Source organism: Austrofundulus limnaeus, unplaced genomic scaffold, assembly GCF_001266775.1.
Source record: "Austrofundulus limnaeus strain Quisiro unplaced genomic scaffold, Austrofundulus_limnaeus-1.0 Scaffold3, whole genome shotgun sequence".
Taxonomy (NCBI): Eukaryota; Metazoa; Chordata; class Actinopteri; order Cyprinodontiformes; family Rivulidae; genus Austrofundulus; species Austrofundulus limnaeus.
In genome coordinates, this window is record NW_013952405.1 from 4,006,928 (window position 1) to 4,013,312 (window position 6,385).

The 6,385-nt window shown below is 41.3% G+C and overlaps 1 protein-coding gene across 1 annotated transcript in view; it reads right to left on the reverse strand.

Moving 5' to 3' along the window:
• lgr6 (leucine-rich repeat containing G protein-coupled receptor 6) overlaps positions 1–6,385 on the reverse strand; it is a 43,403-nt gene that overhangs the window by 27,348 nt on the left and 9,670 nt on the right. The gene's annotated exons all lie outside the window — the stretch shown is intronic.

The following is a 6,385-nucleotide window of genomic DNA, read 5'->3' on the forward strand; positions in this document are numbered from 1 at the left end:
CCCAATAGGGGTCTCCAGAAAAAGTGGTGCCATACAGTAATGCCCCTTTTGTTCTTGTCCAATCAGGTGGTGCCTTAGGGTGTCGCCCCTTTTTTGCTTGTCCAGTCAGATGTGTCCTTTTAACAAAGTCCATCAAATCAGGTGTGTCGCTTTAGAATCGCCTTTCGTTGTGACACGCCCTCTCGTCCGCACTCGTCCACAGAGACCCCTACTTGGTCGGCTGGGGGTGCGCGCTTGGCCATTGGTGGAGTGTGGGGGTGGTGTGTGGGGGTGGTTGTGGGCGCGGCTTCGCTGCAGCAGGGGGGCTGACCGGCCGGCCTGGTTCGGTCCGGGCCGGGCCTTAGCTGTCTGATCCTCTCCACCCCAGAATAAATGGGTCTACCTCCTGGGTTCGGATGWGGGCTGCCCTCCGTCGGGGGTGGGTGCATGTCCTGTATTCAGCMTGTTGGCTCGTAACATTTTAAAATATTTTAGATGATTTGTTAGCAGTTAGAGTATGTGATGGTGATGACTCTCAGCTAATACAAAAGATCATTTTAGCTCAACATCTGTAAAACTGRCCGAGTATGCTAAGGTTTGTTAGTTGTGGTGACCATCTTGAATCAWTTAGTTGAAACCSTACTTTCAATGATTACTTTTGGAGAGTTTCAATGGAATCCATCTGCATACAAACTCCTGATGCCCACATTTTAACTTGATATTCAACAATGAGATCTAAAGTAGAAATTTACAAAGTTATTGAAAAAAAGAAGCAATATAATTTAAGTATGTGACACCCACAATGAATTGCTTTAATTYTCAGTGGCAGGATGGAGTGGGMGATGGATTCACARACTGGGGCCTCATCCTCAGTAATGAGGTTGTTGCTTCTGTCGGTCGTRGTGAAGAAAGAGTTGAGTCRAAAGGCAAACTCATGATRCACTGGCCTGCCTACGTTCCAACTCTCACCTATGGTCAAGAGGCATGGATCATAACCGACAGAACGAGATCCCAGATACAAATGACCAAAATGAGTATCCTTCATAGGTTGGCTGGGCTCAGCTTTAGAGACAGAGTGAGGAGCTCCATCTGATAGACTTTCAGAGTAAGAGACGCTGCTCCTCCACATCGAAAAGAGTCAGTTAAGGATGTTTGGGCATCTGATGCCTCCTGGATGCCTTCTTTCAGAGGTGTTCCGAGCATGTCTCACTGGTAAGGGTAGACCCAGGACTCACTGGAAGGATTATGTCAGTGTTTCTCTCCTACATCTGTTGCCTCTGCGACCCGACTATGGATAAGTGGTAAAAAAAATGGAGATGGGGAAGCAGCAATTTACATAGAGATATGCTTTATGGTCCATATAATCTGTTTCTGATGCAGTTTTTMTAGTTTCTTGAATGTAATAGAACAAGTTTAACACATTAGACCATGAGATGAATATAAGTGACTGTAAAGTTGTCATGGAGATTACACAGAAAGCAGTAATAGCACACCGGATGACATAATTAGGACTGTGTGACATCATGTGCAACACCAAAAAGGTGTGTGGCCTCATGAACAATACACAAACACACCTTAATCCTATTCATCGTCTGTACAGCAATTATCCGTTGAGGAGAGTATTTATTAGAACATTCTGGAAGGATCGTTAAAGTCGAGCAGCGCACAAACACACTCATGGAGACACATGTACGCAGTCAGCTTCTGGRGATGCGCCCACAGATGGAGACAACTCTCCATTATCTGGTCCTGATTAAAGAAGCCATAAACAAACGTTGTGTGAAGTCCATAACAGCGGCCTCTCTCAGGCAGAGTAAACACACGGCAACGGAGAGAGAGCAAAAATGTTTAAAAATAAAGACGCTCACCAGTGAGTCATGGGGAAAGGTTGAACACGGCTCGGCTCGGCTGTGGACTCCCAACGAGCTCACTGGGAAGCTAGAGAGAGACATTTCTGCTGTGCAGGCCAAGGCCTCCACTGACAGCTTGACGTATCGTTGGAAGGCACAGTGCTATGGCTTGTTTTTAAAATCAAATAACAGCTGTGGCTTTTTTAAACCGAGATAATTATGATTGATGACTACCACATGTGAATTGTGTCGGCTGGCGCTGTGACGTGYAGATATTTTCAGCGCAAACAAACGGACGCAAAACGAAATGAGAAAAAGGGTGCTYGAAAAATCCGCAGGCTGAGCCGTGTGTTGGAGTTTCACAGCTATAACTGGATTCCCTTTTTATGGCGTTTTTGTGCGTGCATGTGTGTGTGTGTGCTAAGATGTGTCAGTATTTGTATGCGCCATGCAACCYCCCCAATTTATAGGTGGCTGCGGTGTGTGTCATAAGATGTCTTTGTCTCATTTTCACACCCTTATTTTTTCCCAGTGAGCCTCCAGACATGGTGGGTACAGTCTCTGTTGCGGTTTCACCACATCATACATGGACAACTCTGCTGCGCATAGAAATAGATTATTCTGTGTGTGGGTGTGTGTGTGACAAAATAGAAGCACATGTGGATGCTTTTCTTTGTTTTTTAAACAAGTCTTCAGTCGGCAACTGTTCAGCCCTTTTTGGCCATCAAAGTGKCAGAAAAGCTTTTCGATGTTACTTGTAGGACAACGTGTCTATCAGCTGACAGAGGCTCATGAGACTTTGCCTTCGCTTAGATTTCCTTTATCTGCTGAATGATAAACTCAAGACTCCTCTACCGTGTTTGAAACGAAACAAGCAGACTGATGCTCATCAATAAACACGCTCYCACATGTACCTCTGAACTGGTCCTTTTATCCCTTGTGTTTGTGATTCTACAGAATGACTGACAAAGCCCTGAGTGATGTTTTTATCTCCCTTTTTAGGAAATAGATTTTAGTTTAGGTACTTTTTGAGTTTTTTTTCTTGTACGTTTTAGCACAGTAGCATGTGAGCAATCAAGGCCAGCACTGCAAAATTTTTAGGAGAAAATAAAATATTTTGTCATTTTTCCACTTTCACACTGCCAAAGTTTCATGATTTTGCACAATGCACACAATGCACATTGATAGATTGGTTAGTCTTTTTTTTTCTCCAAAGCATGCATGTGTACACTTGTGTGCATGAGAATGTAAGAAAGGAAGGTTTGGCATGGGAAGAAAGGTAAAACAGTGTATATATGACTGCTTTATGCTGTGATTGATAGAGTATCCATGGCAAGGAGCTGCTCTTAAGGGAGGAACAGAAGTATAAAAAAAGCTAAGGTACATTTCCATTCATCAGCCTTGGCCCTTTCAGTTATTCTTTCTACCACTCAATCTTGAACAGTCATTCTTTCCCCTCGACAACTCTGTTTTAAATTTCAATTGGAGCATGGGTTTACACAGTCTTGTAGTTACAATGCTGTGATTTATCAAATTTCCTTTTTGGCGTCAACAGAACTACTGAAGTATGTTATCACCTCTGTGATCAAAGGCAGAGTATGCGTGTGGGTGTGAATGTGCCCCTAGCTCCATTGTTGCAAGTTTAAAACTGGAGGCCTTCCTGACAAGAACTGGTGATTTAGCGCAGCAAAACAACTAGCCACATCGTATGAGAAACACCCGTTCACGTCAGGACATACATGCACTCAAACACGTGCGGTTGCACTACTTCCAAAGGCAGTCGCAAACTCTCCAGCCTCTGGTTGTATTTTGTGGGTTCGACGACAGACCACCCTGGTGACTGAATACACCCTTAGACTGGGACAGATACCATCAGGAGACAGGTGTTTGTTATTCCGGCATTAGTGATGAAATGCGTCTGTCAGACAAAGCTGAGCGAGAGATAATTTCGTTTTGGCAAAATACATTTTCCTCCCAAATAAAATGTGAACACGTAAATAGTGTGGAAAAGCTTAATTTGATTTTTTTTCTCCTTTTCTGAACACTTCGTGAGATTCCCTGTAGTCAAATCTCAACACACATCCATTGCTTTTTGTCATTTTTTATTTTGCAGGGTAGTCCAGTGGGCTCTAATTTAACATCGGATTCACTCTGTCAACAAATCTTTTAAACTGGCTGTTTTAGTCATGGAATGTATCGTTTTAGTGTACCAGAAACCTGCAAAGGTTTTCTGCGGCTGGGGTGGGGGACGACTGTGACTTGTGATTATCATCACCAATGTTATACTTATATTGTGTATTTTTTCCCAGCAAAATCATCAGTGTTAAAATAACACTAAGAGTACCTAAAATACTGTATATGTGGCTACTCTTTCTTTCAAGTTCAAGTAGTTTTATAGTCTTTTTTGTTTTTGGCTTAAAATAAAAATAAGTACCGCAGTTTTATTGTCAGTGCTTCGTATGTACAACTGAAATTGCGTTACTCTCCTTCCCAGTTACAGCAATAAATAAGTAATCAGCTAAATATAGCACAATCAAATAACATTGTAAATAATCAAAGAATGACACTAAATGTATAATACAGCAAGGACACAGATATGGATGAATGTGGGACATCGACACACAAAATAATAGGTGTGAAGGGGTACTCAGTAGTGCAAAAMTAAAGATCTTTATGCAAGAAAGAGGTGAATATTGCAACTATAGTGGTATAGAAGCATCTTTAAATTAATGCTAGAAAATGTCAGTTTTAGCACTTTATATTTGATGTTTTAGCTTTGATTAAATAATTGTTGATATAACTCTTAACTATGCAGATCTGCTGTGCTATTTCACAAATCTGTCTGTTTTGTTGTTAAAAAAAATACCAAAGGGTTTCCAAGGACTCTGGAAGTTAAGGAAAACCTGGGAAAGGACTTCCACATTTTACATACAGAGAAAAAAAAAACTCAAGGAATTTAAGAAAAATGTAAAAAATCAAGGAAAACTCAGGGAAATTAAACACTAATCTACAGTAAAAAGATGATCTTTCTGAGATTTTGATGTATGCTAGTATTTTAGTAACAATGAATTCATGTTCTACTTCTATGTGTACACAGTATCCTTAGTATCATTGGCTACAGTGGCTTTTTAATATCTGATGTTACAATATAGAATGTATGCAGTATGCATGTACCGTAGACTACACTATACTTTCGGTCATATCTGAATGTGACTAATTTTTAGAAAGTAAAAAGCGAAAGGGTAGTTAAGGACTTTTTGCCTCCAGAGCTGTCATACACAGCACATTGTGATCTGGTCCAGTAGTAACACAGTATCTTGTGATGGAGGACTCAGCTTCTACACCAAATTTTGAGTCGAGGTTTTGTGTGACTGAAATGTTTTCTGAAATTTCTGGACTCACTCGGGGAAAACTAAGGAAAATTTTGTTTTCGTGAAATGCTTTGAACCCTGTTTTAGCATTAAAAAAATGGACACTTAAGCCCGTTACTTTAACCCTGGCAACTGTGCTGTGTGGGCAACCAACTACAGTTTACGAAAATATCCCAGTTTCTACAGCTACCTCTACTCCCCGTGACTTGTGGAGTACATCTGCACATTCTGAACTAGGTACTCCACACATAGACACTATGAATCAAACACACGTTTGCAGCTGCAGTGACAAAGAAGACATTCCTACTGAGTATAACTCCAAAATCTAACCTGCGAACAATAAGGAAACTGTAAAAAATCAAGTAATCCAAGTCATCTATAGAGACTGAAATACCCATTTTCATTATTGTTTTGGCATTTTATTTGGTCGTCAGTCTTTGCACTCTTCAATTTCCAAATACAAATATTGTAAGTTTATAAAAGCACTCACTCAACAAGCTAATGATGTGAGGATAAAGAATTGCCCTAAAGGGACTGATATGTGAAAAGTTGTCAGTGAGATGCTGTCTGGCTTGTTGCTCAAGCATAAGCCTGCATGCAGCACATAAATAGACTGCATGTAAATCCATTTTCACGGCCCAAAGAGGGGTGTTTTTCATGACACCCGGCCAATTTAGAAAGGTGCACAACCTAAGGCATTCTCCTCTCACTTGCATCTCTTTCTTCTTTGCCTCCTTGTGAATCCCTTTCTTCATTCCTCAGGTGGAGACATTTACCAGACAAACAGTCAATAATGGCAGTAAGCTCTCTTGCTTTGAAGGAGGCTTATATGTGAGGAACATTAGAGTAATAGATCTTTAGTGGAAATCAGCAGTCGGAGACTTGCCCTGAAGGCAGGACTTCTGCATTAGGGGTACTTGAGCCGCACCTTAKCTGTCTTTGACTGTAATTATGACAATAATGTCTTCAGTCGGATTCAGTCTGAGCCTATCCGCTTAGCTCTTTGAAACAGTTAAGGCACGATGAAAGAGGATCTTTTATTCCACACAATGTAACTGGTAGTCGCTGCTTGGGTGCTGCTTTTAAGAGGGTCTAAATAGTTGTGTGTGTGTGTGTGTGTGTGTGTGTGTGTGTGTGTGTGTGTGTGTGTGTGTGTGTGTGTGTGTGTGTGTGTGTGTGTGTGTC